Raw genomic sequence first — 19,708 nt, 5'->3', positions numbered from 1 at the left:
AGGGGCCTGTCCAAGACTTTTATTTACTTATTTGTACAACAAGCTTGCAATTCCTCTGGCAATGATTCCCTCTAAAGCTTAGCAGGCCATTAACCTATTGGTGCCAGTAATCGTAGCCAGCTTTATCACCTCTTGGCTCTCCCTTCCCCCGACTTAACGTGGCTTAATGTGGCTGCCTTCATCTGATATTAACCAAAGGTGAGGCTCGCTGCTTAAGTGAAAAATTTTTGTTGTTATTTTTTGAGACAGAGTTTCGCTCTTGCTTGCCCAGGCTGGAGTGTAGTGGCGCAATCTCAGCCCACTGCAACCTCTGTCTCCTGGGTTCAAGCGATTCTCCTGCCTCAGCCACCCAAGGAGCTGGGATTACAGGCACGTGCCACCACCGTCGGCTAATTTTGTATTTTTAGTGGAGATGGGGTTTCACCATGTCAATCATCAGGCTGGTCTCAATCTCCTTACCTCAAGTGATCCACCTGCCTCACCTTCCCAAAGTGCTGATTACAGGCATTTAACGGGCCTTTGTTGTTCGGTGATTTTCTTTGAGACGGAGTCTCGCTCTGTCACCCAGGCTGGAGTGCAGCGGCACAACCTTGGACTCCCAGGTTCGATCGATTCTCCTGCCTCAGCCTCCCGAAAAGCTGGGATTACAGGCATGTGCCACCACGCCCAGCTAATTTTAGTAGAGACGGGGTTTCATCGTATTGTCCAGGATGGTCTCGATCTCATGACCTTGTGATCCACCATAGCCTCCCAAAGTGCTAGGATTACAGGTGTGAGCCACGCACCTGGCTTTTTTTTTTTTTTAGACGGAGTCTTGCTCTGTCGCCCAAGCTGGAGTGCAGTGACGTGATCTCGGTTCACTGCAACCTCCGCCTCCTGGCTTCAACTGATTCTTGTACCTCAGCCTCCCGAGTGGCTGGGATTACAGGAGTGCACCACCACTCCCAGCTAATTTTTGTATATTTAGTAAAGACGGGGTTTCGCCATGTTGGCCAGGCTGGTCTCAAACTCCTGGCCTCAAGTGATTCACCTGCTTCGGCCTCCCAAAATGCTAGGATTACAGGCGTGAGCTACCGGCGTGGCCGATTTTCATTCTCCTCTCTTGTTGGTGTGTAGAAGCAGTGGCCTTTTCCACATAGGACACCTGGGATTTCAGTCTCTTTTCCATTTTAGTTCTCAAACCAGGACATTTTTGCTTCACTCGTGTTTTTCTTGTCTTCCCTGGTGATAAACAACAAAGAGCAATCTACACACTGTATTCCTTGTCTCTTTTGGCTACTTTCTCTAGACTGGCTGCAGGGCCAGTGGTTCCACCTTGCAAACCGAAAGCAACAATTCTACCAAGTGTGACCCCCAAACAGCTCTCCAGCCTTCCGGCCTCCCCGGGAGATGTTTCCTTGCCACTTGACTGCTAGGCTAACACCATAGAGTTTAGGGGTTTTATACAGTGGTGCCCCTCTCAATGGTTTTGTTTGTTATTATCATTAAGTTTAAAGTGGGCTAATATTTCCATAGGAAGTTCTGCTTCCTATTTGGCTGTGCAATTAAGAAAAAAAAAAACTGAGAACAATGATTCAAGTCTTTGGGAGTGGGAAGAGCTACACGTCGTTTAGTAAATGGAGGGAAGGAAGTTGCAAAGAATACAGAAAGGAGAAATTTTGGGAGAATGAACTAGGTAGTCTCATTGTAGAATCCTTGCATGGTTAGAATTTCCAGCTGGGCACAGTGGCTTGTATAATCCCAACACTTTGGGAGGCCAAGGTGGGAGGATCGCTTGAGGCTAGGAGTTTGAGATCAGCCTGAGCAATATAGCAAGACCCCCATCTCTGCAAAAAATTTAGAAATTAGCCGGGCGTGATAGCTTGCGCCTATAGTCCCAGCTACCCGGGAGGCTGAGGCAGGAAGATTGTTTGAGGTCGAGGCTGCAGTGAGCTGTGATGGTGCCACTGCACTCCAGCCTGGGTGACAGAGCAAGACTATCTCAAAAGAGAAAAAAGAAAAAGAGAAAAAAAGAATTTCCACCTACTTTTTTTTTTTTTTTCTTGGATACAGAGTCTCACTCTGTCACCCAGTCTGGAATGCAGTGGTACAATCTTGGCTCACTACAGCCTCCGCCTCCTGGTCTCTTGTGTCTCAGCCTCCCGAGTAGCTGGGGCTACAGGCATGTAGCGCCACACCTGACTAATTTTTGTATTTTTAGTAGAGACACGGTTTCGTCATGTTGCCCAGGCTGGTCTCGAACTCCTGACCCCAAGTGATCTGCCTGCCTCGGCCTCCCAAAGTGCTGGGATTACAGGCCTGAGCCACCGTGCCCGGCTCTCCACCTACTTTTTAAATGAAAGAATTCTTATAGAAATGTTCATATTCAAGTTACTGAATTTGGGAGAAAGTCATACTTTGAATGAAAGTTATGGTTTTCCTGTTTCTAAACCATTATAATCTCGCCAACCTAGAATTCTTTAACAATCTACCAGTTTTTGTAGGACGATTTTGTCAGTTGTGTCTGTTACTATGCAGAGGGCTCTGTGCCCAATATCTGTGCTGTCCTTCACCCCAAGGTTTCTCAACCTTTTTTCCAGTATTGCCTGCTCCAGGAGCCTTTTTAGGCTATTTTTTTCCTAATCCCCCCCCGCCCTGAAATTGTTTTGACTTTTTTTAATGGAGATGACATTCATCTAATATGAAATTAACCATATCACTGGTATTTACTTCATGCATAGTGTTGTCAGCCTCCACCTCTAGTTCCAAAACATTTTCATCACCCTAAAGTAAAACCCCCATGCCCATTAGGCAGTCACTCCCCATTCTTTCCTTCCCCAGCCCGTGGCACCCACCAGTCTGCTTTCTGTCTCTGGATTTGCTTGTTCTGTGCATTTCATATACATGGAATCACACACGAGGTGGCCTTCTGTGCCTGGTTTCTTTCACTCAGCATCACGCTTTCAAGGTTCATCCTCTTGGTAAGATGTATTGGCGCTTCATTCCTTTTAATGGCTAAATATTTATGGACACACCACATTGTTTTGTTTTTATTCTTTTTATTTATTTATTTATTTATTTTGGAGACAGAGCCTTGCTCTGTCGCCCAGACTGGAGTGCAGTGGTGCGATCTCGGCTCACTGCAACCACTGCCTCCTGGGCTCAGGTGATTCTTCTGCCTCAGCCTCCCGAATAGCGGGGACTACAGTCACACACCACCATGCCCAGCTAATTTTTTGAATTTTTAGTAGAGACGGGGTTTCACTATGTTGCCCAGGGTGATCTAGAACTCCTGAGCTCAGGTGATCTGCCTGCCTTGGCCTCCCAAAGTGCTGGAATTACAAGTGTGAGCCACCACACCCGGTCTATTTTATTTTTTGAAATAAAAATTGTGGCCCAGGCTGGAGTGCAGTGGCACGGTCATGGCTGACTGCAGCCTCTGCCTCACTTCAACCTCCGCCTCCCGGGCTCAGGTGATCTCCCACGTCAGCCTCCCAAGTAGCTGGGACCACTGGTGTGCACCACCATGCCCGGCTAATTTTGTTTTGGTGTTTTATTTGTTTGTTTGTTGGCTTGTTTTGTAGAGATGGGGTTTCTTTATGTTGCCTGGGCTGATCTGGAACTCCTGGGCCCAAGCAATCTGCCTGCCTCAGCCCACATTTTGTTTATCCATTAAGTTACTGATGGACATTAGAGCTATTTCCACTTTTTAGCTATTGTGAATAGTGCTGCTGTGAGTCCTCCATGAAATGATTTTTTAAAATTTATTTTATTTTATTATTTTTTTCAGATGGATTCTCGCACTGTTGCCCAGGCTAGAGTGCCGTGGCACAGTCTTGGCTCACTGCAGCCTCCGTTTTCTGGGTTCATTTGACTCTCTTACCTCAGCCTCCTGAGTAGCTGGGATTACAGGTGTGCACCACCACGCCTAACTAATTTTTCTTTTCCTTTTTTTTTTTTGAGATGGAGTCTTGCTCTGTCGCCCAGGCTGGAGTGCAGTGGCACGATCTTGGCTCATTGCAACCTCCGCCTCCTGGGTTCAAGTGATTCTCCTGTCTCAGCTTCCTGAGTAGCTGGGATTACAGGCACACACCACTACACCTGGCTAATTTTTGTATTTGTAGTAGAGACGGGGTTTCGCCATGTTGGCCAGACTGGTCTCGAACTCCTGACCTCAGGTGATCCACCCGACTCGGCCTCCCAAAGTGTGCTAGGTTACAGGCGTGAGCCACGCGCCTGGCCTAATTTTTCTACTTTTAGTAAAGACGGGGTTTCGCTATGTTGGCCGAGCTGGTCTCGAACTCCTGACCTCAAGTGATCCACCCACCTCGGCCCAAAGTGCTGGGATTACAGGCTTGAGCCACTGTGCACAGCTCCATGAAACGTTAATGCCAAAGATAAACTACAACTGCTTATGTTCTATATATGTGTGTGTATATATATATATGCTTTAGACATTAAAAGCATAAATACACATACTTTTTTTCACTCCCCCAAGAACAAATTTTTGTCCCTTGGGGGCGATATTGCCCCTTTGAAAACGCAGGCGCCACCTGGGCGGTAGTATTGGGAACAGCTGCTCTCTGTTCTTGCTCACTGGTTGACCATTGGTATCTTATCTTTGAGTGCCTTTTAATGTACCCACCTTTCTTGGTGCCAGGAGCTGTAGTAAATGCAGAAGTACATTTCTGTCGCTTATAAGGGCTAAAATGTATGTTCCAAAGACTTTTTTTGATATGTAATCTTTACTTATTATATTGACTTGACCCACCCCAGATCTCCTAAAATCTGTTACTAAAAATAAGGCCGGGTACGGTTGCTCACGCCTGTAATCTCAGCACTTTGGGAAGCCGAGGCGGGCAGATCGCCTGAGGTCAGGAGTTCGAGACCAGCCTGGCCAACATGGTGAAACCCCCGTCTCTAGTAAAAATACAAAAAATAAGCCAGGCGTGGTGGCAGGTGCCTGTAATCCCAGCTACTGGGGAGGGTGAGGCAAGAAGAATCGCTTGAACCCAGGAGGCAGAGGTTGCAGTGAGCCAAGATCGTGCCATTGCACTCCAGCCTGGGAGACAAAGTGAGACTCCATCTCAAAAAAAAAAAAAAAAAAAAAAAAAGTGCAGTTACAAGACATCCTAGGTAATGACTACTTTTTTTGTTTCTTTGTTTCTTTGTTTGTTTTGAGACACAGTCTCGCCCTGTCACCCAGGCTGGAGTGCAGTGACATGATCTCGGCTAACTGCAACCTCCACCTCCCGGGTTCAAGTGATACTCCTGCCTCAGCCTCCCGAGTAGCTGGGATTACAGGCGTGTGCCACCATGCCAGGCTAATTTTTGCATTTTTAGTAGAGATGTGGTTTCACCATGTTGGCCAGGCTGGTCTTGAAGTCCTCACCTCATGTGATTCACCTGCCTCAGCCTCCCAAAGTGCTGGGATTATAGGCGTGAGCCACCGCGCCCGGCAGTAATGACTACCTTTGTATGGAACTATTTACTCAATAGTTGCCACAAAATTAGAGAATTGGGCCAGGCATGGTGGCTCACACCTGTAGCTCCAGTGCTGTGGGAGGCTGAGGCGAGTGGTTCACTTGAGGCCAGGAGTTTGAGACCAGCGTGGGCAATATAGTGAGACCCCCATCTCTACAAAAAAAAATTTAAAAATTAGGCAGGTGTGGTGGCGGCTGCCTGTAATCCCAGCTATTCAGGAGCAGAGGCAGGAGGGAGGATCGCTCGAGCCCAGGAGTTTGAGGCACAGTGAACCATGGTCACACCACTGCACTCCAGCCTAGGTGGCAGAGCGAGACAAAAGATTAGAGAATTTGAAAGCCCCTTAACAATCAACTGCTAGAGCATCCATTCCTGATATGTTACATATACAAGTAAGAAGGCCCAGAGAGGTTAAGTGACTTGATTGGCCAATGTCTGAGACCTGGGTCCCAGCCTGGGCCTTTGGCTTTGACCACAGGGGTGTTTCTGTTGCCCCAGATTGCTTTCTCTGTAGGGTTTTCTTGTCCTACAGAAAATGTCTTGCTGACAATATCATCCTTTAATGATTCAAAGCCTGTTCTTTTATTATTTATTTCATTTTATTTTTATTTTTATTTATTTATTTATTATTTTCAGACAGGGTGTTGCTCTGTCACCCCGGCAGGAGTGCAGTGGCACCGTCAAGGCTCACTGAAGCCTCAAACTCCTGGGTTGAAGTGATCCTCCTGCCTCATCCTCCTGAGGAGCTGGGACCACAGGCATGTGCCACCATGCCCAGCTACTTTAAAAATTTTTTTTGTAAACGTGGGGTTTCGCCATGTTTCCCAGGCTGGTCTCAAACTCCTGGGCTCACGTGATTCACCGGCCTCAGCCTCCCAAAGTGCTAGGATTACAGACGTGAGCCACCATGCCCTGCCAAGCCTTGTTACTTCTTTCTCACTAACTGCACATGGCAGTCTCCTGGCCAGTTACAGCCTCTCTCTCGTCACTCACATTTACTTTGTAGAAGGAAAACGAGGAAGTGTTATCCTTCACCATCTCAGTAACGTGTGCTCTTGAAGTTTGGGGAAAACCTATTCTAAGCCTACAAAGACTTCTAAAGGAAGTTGCTTCTGAAAATACGATTTCCTCTGAAGCCGGGGTTGGCACACTTTTTCTGTAAAGGGCCAGACAGTGCGTATTTTGGGCTTTGCGGGCCATATGGTTTCTGTTGCAGTGACTCAGCTCTGCCATTGTAGCTGGAAAGCAGCCACAGGCAATACGAGTGAGTTTGGCCTTGTTCCTTAAACCTTTATGTCCAGAGCCAGGCCGTGGACTGGGTTAGGCTCTCAGGCTGTAGTGTCCTCAAAGTTCATTTAAACAGTGCGCTCTTTGAATAGACGTCTAAGCAACACCAAAACATTGAAAAAAAAAATAGTATAATGGAAACCAAGATACCCACCAAGACTCAGCAGTTGTTCTGTTTTATCTCCCTCTTACTGTAGGTGTGCTTTTTCCCTGAACCATTCGAAAGTGTCTCAAGCAGCTTGAAACTTCTTCCTAAATATTTCAGCATTCATCTCCTAAGAACAGGGGCACTTCCCTACCTAAGCACAGTATCAGTCATACCTAAGAAAATAGTGATGCAAAAAGTGCATCCTAAATAAGACGAAATTGGATGTTGAGGATCAACTAGTTTTATCATAGAAACTTACAGCACTTCAATTTTCTGAATACCCCCCTGTTCATAGCTGAAATCAATAGGGTAGAAGCTGTCAAAGAAAGAGGCAGGTAAGGCCGGGCACAGTGGCTCATGCCTGTAATCCCAGCACTTTGGGAGACCGATGCAGGTGGATCACCTGAGGTCAGGAGTTCGACACCAGCCTGACTGACATGGTGAAACCCCGCCTCTACTAAAAATACAAAATTAGCCAGGTGTGGTGCCGCATGCCTGTAATCCCCAGCTACTTGGGAGGTTGAGGCAGGAGAATCACTTGAACCCGGGAGGCAGAGGTTGCAGTGAACCGAGATTGTACCATTGCACTCCAGCCTGGGCAACGAGCAAAACTCTGTCTCAAAAAAAAAAAAAAAAAAAAAAAAGAAAGAAAAGAAAAAAGGAAAAGACAGCTAAAAATCACTCAACACTAAATCCATTTGCCCAAGGCAAACCCTGCAACTGCCTGACAAAATATCTGCTGTGGCAGGTAAGCTGGGGTTCCAAAATGTTCTCTTGCTACAGATACAAAATTCGGTAGAAACAATTTTTTGTTTGTTTGTTTAATTTGAGATAGGGTCTTGTTCTCTTGCCCAGCTTGGAGTGTGGTGATGCAATCTCAGCTCATTGCAGCCTTGACTTCCCTGAGCTCAGGTGATTCTCCCATCTCAGCCTCCCAAGTAGCTGAGACTACTGGCGCGCACCACCATGCCCGCTAATTTTTTGTATTTTTAGTAGAGATGGGGTTTCGCCATGTTGCCCAGGCTAGTCTCAAACTCCTGGGCTCAAGCGGTCCTCCTGCCTTGGCCTCCCAAAGTGCTGGGATTACAGGCGTGAGCCCCTGCGCCCAGCTGGAAACAATGTCTTTAAATCCTTTGCTTTAACAGGGAGTGGCATCATCCTTTTTAATCAAAGTTCAGTGGGAGCCCGCGGAATCAGCGTTTCTTCCCTGTCTTCCTTAGGGTCAGTACTGGCTCCTTTATCCTCTACCCTCACAGAGTTGGGCAGACTAGGGGGATGGCAGAGTACACTTATAAAGGCCTATACACAATCTTGCGGTTTCCTTACTTTATTTTTCTTTAAGAGACAGAGTCAGCCGGGCGCAGTGGCTCATGCCTGTAATCCCAGCACTCTGGGAGGCCGAGGCGGGCAGATCACGAGGTCAGGAGATCGAGACCATCCTGGCTAACATGGTGAAACCCCATCTCTACTAAAAAATACAAAAAAAAAAAAAAATTGGCTGGGCGTGGTGGCGGGCACCTGTAGTCCCAGCTACTCGGGAGGCTGAGGCAGGAGAATGGCGTGAACCCGGGAGGCGGAGCTTGCAGTGAGCCGAGATCGCGCCACTTGACTCCAGCCTGGGAGACAGAGCAAGACTCCGTCTCAAAAAAAAAAAAAAAAAAAAAAAAAAGGCACAGAGAGACAGAGTCTCACTCTGTTGCCCAGGCTGGTGGCATGATCATAGCTCATTACAACCTTGAACTCCCAGGCTGCAGTGATCCTTCCGCTTCAGCCTGCCAAGTACCTGGGACTACAGGTGCCTGCCACCTCGCTTAAGCTAATTTTTATTTATTTATTATAGAGACAAGATCTTTCTATGTTGCCCAGGCTGGTCTCAAATTCCTGGGCTCAAGCAATCCTCTCACCTTGGCCTCCCAAAATGCTGGGATTACAGGCATGAGCCAGCATGCTGGGGCTTACTTTTTAAATTAGTGGTATCTAAGACCTTGACTCAACGTACTGCAATGGCTAAGAGAAATGATTTGGGCTGAGGTATAAAAATAGTCCATCGGCTGGGTGTGGTGGCTCACGCCTGTAATCCCAGCACTTTGGGAAGTCGAGGCAGGCGGGTCACCTGAGGTCAGGAGTTCAAGACCAGCTTGGCCAACATGGTGAAACCCCATCTCTACTAAAAAAAATACAAAAATTAGCCGGGTGTGGTAGCACGCGCCTGTAATCCCAGCTACCCAGGAGGCTGAGGCAGGAGAATCGCTGGAACCTGGGAGGCAGAGGCTGCAGTGAGCTGAGATCGCACCTCTGCACTCCAGCCTGAGCGACAGAGTGAGACTCCGTCTCAAAAAAAAAAAAAAAAAGAAAAGAAAAAAGAAAAAAAAAAAAGCCCCTCTAAGTTTGCTCTGGGGGCTGTGATTTATTTCTGTATGGGACAGGATTGTACTCAGCAACATCATCTGCAAAGAACATAACGGTCTCTCTTCTGCGCCTGCCTCATGGTGTGAATGAGCCAGTGCTGTACTAATGCATTGAAATGTCCATGCTCTCACCCCTAAGCCTCCTTTAAGCTTCTGCCCCTCTCAGCCCACTGAGGATGTGTAGCCATTGGTATGAGTGCCAACAGCTATTTCTTATAAGGAGCAAGCCAAGGCCAGGTGCGGTGGCTCATGCCTGTAATCCACCCACTTTGAGTGGATCTTTTTGAGCTCAGGAGTTTAAGACCAGCCTAGGCAACATGGCAAAACCCCATCTCTACAAAAAAATCCAAAAATTAGCTGGGTGTGGTGGCAGGCGCCTTGTGGTCCCAGCTACTCGGGAGGCTGAGGCTGGATAATCGCTTGAACCCAGGAAGTGGAGGTTGTAGTGAGCCGAGATCGTGCCACTGCCCTCCAGCCTGAGTGACAGAGTGAGACTCTGTCTCGAAAAAAAAAAAAAAGAGAGAAAAGAAAGCCAGCCAGCTATGTCTCTTGTAATGCCCTGTTGAATGCTGTTGAACACCATCCTCCCACTTCTGGACTCAAGGAGCTTTGTTTTTTCTGAGCACTGGATAACAGAAACAGAGACATCACACTCCTCCAAGAGCCTCCAGATTATAGAGACTTTAAGGCATCTGTCTTGAGAGATCAGAGTCTTATAAGGGCTGGAGATACTGTGTGCCGGGGCTTACCTGAGACTGTTCCTGAAAACTTCAGCTTAGCTCATTTGCATTTGACTCCAGTTGGGCCAGTGGTCTCTCGGCTTGTGTGGCTGGCTCAGCTTGGGGCCACAGGTCTCTACAATGGTGTGTCTGCCCTGCCTTCAGGACCCGTATCCCAAAATGTGGAAAACACCATCGGCAGCTTCAGAACCAAATGTAACTCTCCTCTCAAGTGTGAAATAATCCCATTCAGGTGGTGAGTGACTTGGAATCTAGGTGGCAAAGGTGTCATGGAGTAGCCATTTAGACCACAGCAGCTCGGGGGAACAAGGAGCTCATCCAACCCCATTTGCTTGGGTCTGTCATTCCAATGAGGCTTCTGCTGTAGGGAAGGCCTTGCTCTTCTTTCCCACAGACCTCAGAGACATGTCAGTCACCACCTCCCAAGGTCAGCATTCATACCCTGCTCCTGCCTGAGCTGGAGCCACTAACATAATCGGCATAAACCCTTCTGGAATGTTAGATGAAGTCACCTTTACCTTCCTGTGACAGGACACCCTTTGCCAAAAAGCACAAACATTCCACTCTGTGTAAAGCTCATGCTGTTCTGACCCCTTCTTTTGTGCCAGCCGCATATACCTGGAATTCTCCACTTTACAGCTGAGGAAACCAGGGCCCAGAGAAGTTGAGTAACTTGCCCAAGGCAGCACAGCTTAACATGATGAAACCCCATCTCTACTAAAAATACAAAAATTAGCCAGGCGTGGTGGTGTGTACCTGTAATCCCAGCTGCTCAGGAGGCTAAGGCAGGAGAATTGCTTGGACCCAGGAGGCGGAGGTTGCAGTGAGCTGAGATTGTGCCCTGCACTCAAGCCTGGGCAACACAGCGAGACTCCATCTCAAAAACAAAACAAAAGACAGCACAGCTACTGAATAACAAGGCCCAGATCACAACCCAGCTCAGCCTGACTCCAAAACCCAAGCTGCTTTTTGCAACTCCCCTGGTTGAGTTTGCTTTAATCCTCATCTCCCTGGAAACAGCTAGAAGAAGGCAGTCCTCCCCTGTAGAGATGTCTATGGTTTTCAGTGATCTTGCTTATGACAGAGTTGCAGCAGGAAGAGTTTGGTTGAGTTGTGAAACTCAGAGGGGTAAGCTCAGGGCAAACTTTGTGCCATTGTGTGAGCATGGTTTATTCGTGTGAATACTATCATTTTGCCTTTGAAGGAATTAGAAGCTGACAGGCAAAAATCTTCAGAGGATCACCTGTTGAATTCTTGGTTTCTAAGATGGTGACTCATATATATATGTGTGTTTATATTTATCAACAGCTAACATAGATGTGTGACACATAACATTTATATGTAACATATATCATGTATATATTATATATATGTATATACATATACATGTGTAACAATAGAATGTATATGTTGTGTAACATACATGTTATGCACGTGACATGTTGTACATGCAATGTGTAAAATATAGCATTATATATGTTGTACATAGCATGTATATATAACATTGTACATATATAAAATGTGCATGTAACATCACACATTACATATATGTTGTAACATTAAACATGTGTCATCCATATGTTACATATGTTGTGTGTCACATTACAGAAATGTGCACATAGCATTTATATTACATACGTATGATATGTCACATGTTCTACACACATTACATATTGCATGTCATAACAAACATACATGTATTATGTTCTGCATATACACTGCACATGTTCTGTGTAATATGTATCTAACACATGTATGTAACATGTATATTACAAATGTTCTGCATGTAACATCACATATATTATATATATGTTGTGCATGTACCATATAGCCTATGTTGTGCATATGACATGTGTGTATGCATATGATTCTGAAAGGCATAACATGCATATGACATGCAGCATGTCATCTTGACACATTGTTCATGTCACTTCTGCAACATGACATGTTTGTGATATAGGTGCTCTGTGACATGTTTATGACATGCATGTTGTGCTTTATGACCCACATGTGACTTTCAACATGATGTGAGATACATGACCTACATGACATGCTTGCAACATGTGACATGCAAAATGCATGCAACATATATGACACACTTGCAATATACTAGTGACGTCCATGTGCCATTTAATACTTATGACATGCTAATGATGTGACGTGCCAGTGACATGCTTAGTACAGGAGGCATTCTTGTGCATTGTGCCAAGCTAACATGCTAGCTACATGTAGCATTCTTGCAAAATGTGACAGGACAGAACAGGTGACAGATTAGACAGGTGACGTGAGAGTGATGGGTAACAACAGGTGACATGTCACAGGTGACAGGTTGACAATGACAGGTGACATTGACATGTAACAGGTGACAATGACAGGTGGCATGAGTCAGGTGACAGGTTGACAGTGACAGATGAGTGACATGATGTGACAGGTGACAGGTGACTAACTTGACAGGTGATGACATGACTGACAGGTGACAGTGACATGGCAGGTGATGTGACAGCAGGTGATGTGACAGGTGATATGTGACAGAAATGTGACAGGTGATGTGACAGGTGACATGTGACAGTGAAATATGACATGTAACAGTGACATGTGATGTGACAGTGACATAAGTGACATGGCAGTGACAGGTGGCAGGTGATGTGACAGGTGATGGGTGATATGTAACAGGTGATGGGGACAGTGGTGATGTGGCAGGTGATGTGACAGTGGCATGTGATGTGACATGACAGTGACAGTGATGTGACTGGTGACAGTGACAGGTAACATAACCATAACGTGAATGGTGACAGGTAACACATGACAGTGGTGGCAGTGACAGGTGACAGTGTGTGACTGGTGACAGGTCCAGTGACAGGTGACAGTAACAGGTAACGTGACATGCTAAGATGTGTGCCACATGTCCATTACATGCCATAGTCATTCCTATTACATGTCACTGACATACAGAGAAATGACTTGTATGCCCATCACATGCTATGGCCATGCCTGTTACATGCCACTGACCTGCAAAGATATTGTATACCTATTACATGCTATGTTTCATGCATGTTACATACCACTGACATGCCTATTGCATGCTAATAACATGAAGGTATAACTATTGGCATGCCTGTGTCTTTTATATGCCACTAACATGCTAATGTATGGCTATTAGTGCCATGCTCATGCCTTTTACATACCAGGGATATGTGAAGACATGCCTATTACATGCGATTATCATGCATATTTACGTGCCACTGACGTGATGATATGCCTATCACGTGCCAGTGACAGGCTATCATTTATGTTACCGCTGCTGACAGAAAATATATATGTCACATGCTTATCACACACTATGGCCATGCCTGTTTTCTTATCACACACTATGGCCATGCCTGTTTTATGTGATGATCATACCCACTACATGCTAAAGACAGGCTTGTTGCATGCTACTGACATGCCAGGACATGCTGATTACATACCCATTGCATCCTATGGTCATGCCTATTACATGCCACTGACATGGCTATTGCATGCTAGCTACATTTGAAGATATGACTTGTATGCTAGGGACATTTGAAGACATGTCTACTGCATGCTATGGTCATGCCTATTACATGTCAAGGATGTGGCACCACTGTGCTAAGGCATGCTTCACAATGCCACAGGCATGCTTTTTACATGCCAGTTACATACCAAGGACATGTGAGAGCGCACTTATTGCATGTTATGGTCACGCTTATTTACATGACGCTAGCATGCACATTACATGCCACTCACGTTAAGGCATGCCTATCATGTGGTAATTACATGCCCTTGTCATGCATATTACATGGTAGTAGCATTCTCATACATGTGTGTTACATGCTTTTATATAGTATTGTCAGGCTTATTTTTACTATGATCGTACCTATTACATACTAAGGGCATGCTTGTTATGTGCTACTGACATGATAGGACATGCCAATTACATGCCCATTGCATCCTATGGTCCTGCCTACACACCACTGACATGCTACATTTTTATTATGTGCTTATAACATTGTCGTGCCTGTTACATATTTATTATACACCAAGCACATGTGTGACATACTAAGGATTTCTGACGTGTGCATGCCAAGTACATGTGACATGAATGTGCCTATTTGAACATGCCTGTGATGTGATGTGCAAAGGACATGCCTATTACATGCTGATATGCTTATTGCATGCTGAAAATATGATAAGGAAATGCTAAGGATATGGCAGAGTGATAGGTGACAGTGACATGTGACAGTTACAGATGACAGTGATAGGAGACAGTGACAGACGATAGCAACATTACATGTGACAGTGACTGGTGACCATATGACAGGTCACATGTGACATTTAACAGGTGACTTGTGACAGTGACATGTGACAGTGCAGGAGACAGTTACATGTGACAGTGACATTACATGTGACAGTGACTGGACAGTGCTATGTGACAGTGACAAGTCACATGTGACATTTGACAGGTGACTGACATGACAGTAACATGACAGTGCCATTACATGTGACAGGTGACATAGGTGACAGTGCCATTTGACAGGTGACATCCTAAAACATGTTAAGGACATGCTTACTGCATGCCAAGGACAGAACGTTGCAAGAACATACACATTACATGCTAAGGGCATGTACATCACATGCTAAGGACATACCCCTTACATAGTAAGGATGTCTCTTACATGTCAGGAACATGTGGCATGCTTATGTGTTGAAGCCATGGCAATGGCATGCTAATGGCCTGCTTTTTACATGTTAAAGATGTGCTTACTACATGGCCATGCCAATGACGTGACATACCAATGACATGACATGCTTGTTGCATGCCAATGACATGCAAATGACCTGTGACGTTAGTGATGTGACAGGTGACAGGTGTCAGGACAGATGAGTGATGTGACATGATAGGCGACATGACAGTGACTTGACAACAGGTGATGATTCAGGTAATAGGTGACATGCAACAGGTGGCAGTGACAGGCAACAGGTGACAGTGACACGTGACATGACAATGACAGGTGACATGTGACAGGTGACAGTGATGTGACAGTTTATAACAATGTCATATATCAGTACCTAATATTTCCTCTGCAGCTAGGTCTCCCATCTTCTGTCTCTTAATTACTCATTGAAATCGTTGAGCACCATTTACCATTTGTTAATCACTTTTAATTCGCGCCCCAGCTTGGAGCTGGGGGTGGACATGTTGCTGCTGAACAGAAGGGCTGGTTCCGGGTCTTAGATGTGTAGGTTTGTAATGTGTGGAGTGGCAGCCCTGAAGTGAGCCATGACAGTACTGTGTACCCAGTAATAGAGACAAACAGATGGCCCAGGGTGAGGGACAGCAAGGGAACAACATTTTGTAGTTTAGTAGTGAGAGATGCTGCGAATTGTCACTGTCTAGGCAGGATATATTCGGCATGAGTCACCCTCAGTCTAGGCTGCACAGCAACCCCAGGCGAATAGCATCTCTAATCTTAAAAGCTCATTAAGCTCTGGCTGTCTGCGCCCTGCCTGGAAAAGCCTCTGTTGAACAGGGAGCACCAAGAGAGCGAGGAAGGAGCCAGTGGCTGCACGAGATGGCCCAGGTATCCCGCCAGCAGGTCGCACACCCAGGCTCTTCCCCACCAAGGAAGAGCACCTGTTCCTATTTGGGGAAGAGAGAGAGGAGAGTGGTAATTTTCCATTTTCCTTTCCTAAGTGAGTCATACGAAAGCAAAATGTGTTCCCAGCTTGTGTTACTACTTCTGTCATTGCTGGGCTGCACAGATCAAAGGCTGGGGGAGATGTGTCTCCCCTCCCAACCCCTTGATCTATTCTTTTCAAGATTCACTTCCCTCTCCCCACTTCAGAAGCCTCTATCTGTCTGGAGCCCACTGGTTTGCCTGGAGATTGTCTGCTGTCCTTTCATTTTAAATTAGAATGCTCCTGCCTCTTGGTGGCCCAGTGAGGTGTGGGGGTTCAGGATGGGATATGCGGTGTTTGGCCATGTCTTACTGCCTTGGTGGAATGTGCCAGCAATCCACAAGAACACAGCAGGCTGGGAGAGGGGCCATGGCTTCAGAAATACTGCCTTGGGGCTATTGTTTGTAGACCAAACCTGGACTCTCCTCCTGCTGCCCATGGATCAGGACCAGCTATGCCCACGTAGGCCTAGAACCATCCAGGTTGCGAACAACTTGCCATTTCTACATTGGTAGCTGTTTCTAACACCCGAGGAGGTTGACTCACTGAGTAGACTGGCAGGGTCTTAGGAAGGAAATCAGTTATTTGGCCTCATACTCTGGCAAATGCCCTAAGGGAGTCCGTTGAGTTCCTGAATGCAGATAAAACTCTTTCTCGTTCATCAAAATGAGCCCTGGGTCTCACCCCTTCTCTCACCCTTCAAGGTTCATCCATCACCTTGTCCTGCTCTAGGGACCACACTGGACCTCTGTGCCTCCCCGCCGCCGCCACCATCCTGGTCCAAGCCACCACTGTCTCTTACCTTGGCAAGTTCACCTGCCTCCTACCTGGTTTTTCTAAAATCTGTATCTCTTGGAATGACTCCCTTGCTTGATGGCTTCCTGTTGCCCTTAGAACAAAGCCCAAACTTTTAAGCACAGTGTATTACCCTCCTGCACACAGACTCTGCCTCTGCCACAAGTTAGAGGCTCCCTGACTTCCCTACACCCTCCTGCCTCTGGGCCATTGCACAGGCTGTTTCCTTTGCCTGGAACTCACTCTACCTACATTCGTATTTTTTGAGCTCCTACCATGTGCATAGCAGTATGCTAGGTGCATGGAACATATAAAAGACACCCAGGCTATGTAGCCATGTTGGGCATGTAACAGTAATGGAGTCATATTATATTAGTCCATTTCATGCTGCTAATAAAGACATACCTGAGACTGGGTAACTTGGAAAGAGGTTTAATGGACTCACAGTTCCATATGGCTGGGGAGGCCTCACAATCATGGCGGAAGACAAAGGAAGAGCAAAGGGACGTCTTACATGGCAGCAGGAAAGAGAGCTTGTACAGGGGAACTCCCATTTATAAAACCATCAGATCTCATGAGACTTATTCACTATCATGACAGCAGTATGGGGGAACTGCCTTCATGATTCAATTATCTCCACCCAGCCCTGCACTCGACACAAGGATTATTACAATTCAAGGTGAGATTTCGGTGGGGACACAGCCAAACCATATCACATATTTACCACATACAGTGAGCCCAGCACGTGCCAGGCACTTCACATACATATCTCTCATCCTCCCAGCAGCCCTACAGGGTAAGTGCTACTATGTTATTCTCACGTTAGAGATAGGGGAATTAAGGCCCAAAGAAAGGCAGCTCAGATAACGGAGAATGGTGGTGGAAACACATGACCTCTCTGCGTTTAGCACAGTGCTTCTCAAAGTCTCTTCCTAGACCAACTGCAATCACCTGAGAACTTGTCAGGAGTGCAGATTTCTGAAGCCAGCCCCACGGGATCAGAAGCTCCGGTGCTGGAGCTCAGTGACATGTATTTTAATAAGTCCTCCAAGGGCTTCTGAGAGACACACTCAAGTCTGGGGAACCACTCAGTCATGAGGTATTTTATATACAAATGGTTTGATTTGTCAGCATGGGGTACTGGTGGCCTTAACGGCTTTCCATTAAAAAAAAATTTTTTTTAAACCAACTATAGTGCTGATGAGATTATAGTGAGATCGTAAACCCTAATTATAGTGAGATTTCAAGGCCCCTTTCCCCTCCACGTAGGGTGGTATTCTCAAAGCCCAGATTCCCTGGGTCTGATGACAGGGACACTGTGTTGCCCAGGGTGGCCTCCTGGGCTCAGATGATCCTCCTGCCTCAGTCTCAGGAGTAGCTGGGACTACAGGCGAGCACCACCACACTTGGCTGTCAAAGCCTTTTGTGAAAGATTATTCAGAGAATACCTCATAGTTTTTTAAAAATTATTTATTTATTTGTTTTTTATTTTATTTTTGAGATGGAGTCTCACTCTGTCGCCCAGGCTGGAATGCAGTGGTGTGATCTCGGCTCACTGCAACCTCCACCTCCTGGGTTCAAGCAGTTCTCCTGCCTCAGCCTCCTGAGTAGCTGGGACTACAGGCATCCACCACCAGGCCCAGCTAATTTTTGTATTTTTAGTAGAGACGGGGTTTCACCATATTGGACAGGCTGGTCTCGAACTCCTGACCTCAGGTGATCCACCCACCTCGGCCTCCCAAAGTGCTGGGATTACAGGCGTGAGCCACTGCGCCTGGCCTTTTTTTAAAAAAAATTATTTTTAAATTAATATTCTATTTGTTACAAATATAAATTCGAAACACCAATTCTTCCCTAATACTTTGTGCTGAATTTATGAATATCCCTATTTTCTTTATAAATAGACTGTAGTTTACAATCATTTTAAAGGGTTTTTTAAAGCCACTTCAATAAATTCCCTTAAATACTTTAAGTACACTAATGAATTTAATATATTTGATTTCTTCTTAAGCACTTTTCAGAACCTTCCTAAGTACTTCATTATGAATTTTTATACATCTAATAAATTGAACTTTAAATATGCAAATTTTAAGTTCTCTTAAAGAGTAGCGTTCTGTTTACAAACTTAATATTAAGTTCTCATATAACTTCCAGCTTAAAATCTGGCTGACACAACAATGTGAATATACTTAGTACCACCGAACTGCACACTTGAAAATGGTTAAGATGGTCAATTTTATGTTATGTATATTTTACCACAATTTACAAAAATATCTGGCCATAACTGATTACTCAATTCATTTGAAATTGGAATCACAAGGCCTTTCTGTTAGATGATGCCAAATTCTCTTAAACATTTCAAACCCTTAAAATAGAAAGTATGCCAATATACACAGATTACTTTTCAATATAATACAGGACCAAAAAAAAAAAAAAAAAAGGAAGCTATGACTTTGCATTACTTCATCCTTTCTGCACTTAATGCTAAACCTTCTGGATTTAAAAGATTCTGACTAAGGAAAACACAGTACCATCCTGAGAAACTTGGTGTGCCCACCAACTACACAACGCTGCAAATCGCTACTTGGCCAAGGAAGGAAGAATGGATTTTTTTTCAAGGACCTCAGCTGAGCCCTAATTATAGTCACTGTGCTGATGGCAGATATCAAGGCCCTTTCTCCCTCCATGTGGGGCAGTACTCTCAAAGTCCAGATTCCCTGGGTCTGATGACAGAAATCCTAATGCTTCCCCATTGTGAATCTCAGGCCTCCCTTTTCCTCTTAGCCTTACCAGTGAATGTGCCAGCTGCCTTTACTGCTTCCTTCTCTCCTGAATTCTTCCCCCACCACCTCCGCCAAGGACATGACCCATAGATACATTGTTCCATAGCACCCGCTGATCCTGCAGCCCGCAGCTTCCTGTTACTCTTACTCTTGTAGCATTTCAGAGAAGGAAAAGGCTGCTGTGAGTTGAGGACACTGGGAGATTTCCAAAAAGGAGAACTTAAAAACTGGCCTTTGTAGGATGCGCCAACAGGAGAGGGGGGGAAAAGTGAGGTGAAGGGAATTCATTCTAGTCTGATGAATAAATTACTAGCCGAGGCATACTGTTTGCTTTCCCCTGCCTTTTCCCCCACTTTTTGAGACGGAGTCTTGGTCTGTCCCCCAGGC

At 45.7% G+C, this 19,708-nt stretch overlaps 1 protein-coding gene across 1 annotated transcript in view; it reads right to left on the bottom strand.

Annotated features, from left to right (window-relative positions):
- Nucleotides 1-19,708, bottom strand: part of LOC134737625 (uncharacterized) — a 42,774-nt gene that overhangs the window by 4,260 nt on the left and 18,806 nt on the right. The window contains exon 2 of the transcript XR_010122713.1: nucleotides 460-1,221. The gene's annotated coding sequence lies outside the window, so the exon portion shown is untranslated. The remainder of the gene's footprint in view (nucleotides 1-459; nucleotides 1,222-19,708) is intronic.

This window comes from Pongo pygmaeus, chromosome 10, assembly GCF_028885625.2.
Source record: "Pongo pygmaeus isolate AG05252 chromosome 10, NHGRI_mPonPyg2-v2.0_pri, whole genome shotgun sequence".
Lineage (NCBI taxonomy): Eukaryota > Metazoa > Chordata > Mammalia > Primates > Hominidae > Pongo > Pongo pygmaeus.
This window is presented reverse-complemented; position numbering and strand designations above follow the sequence as displayed.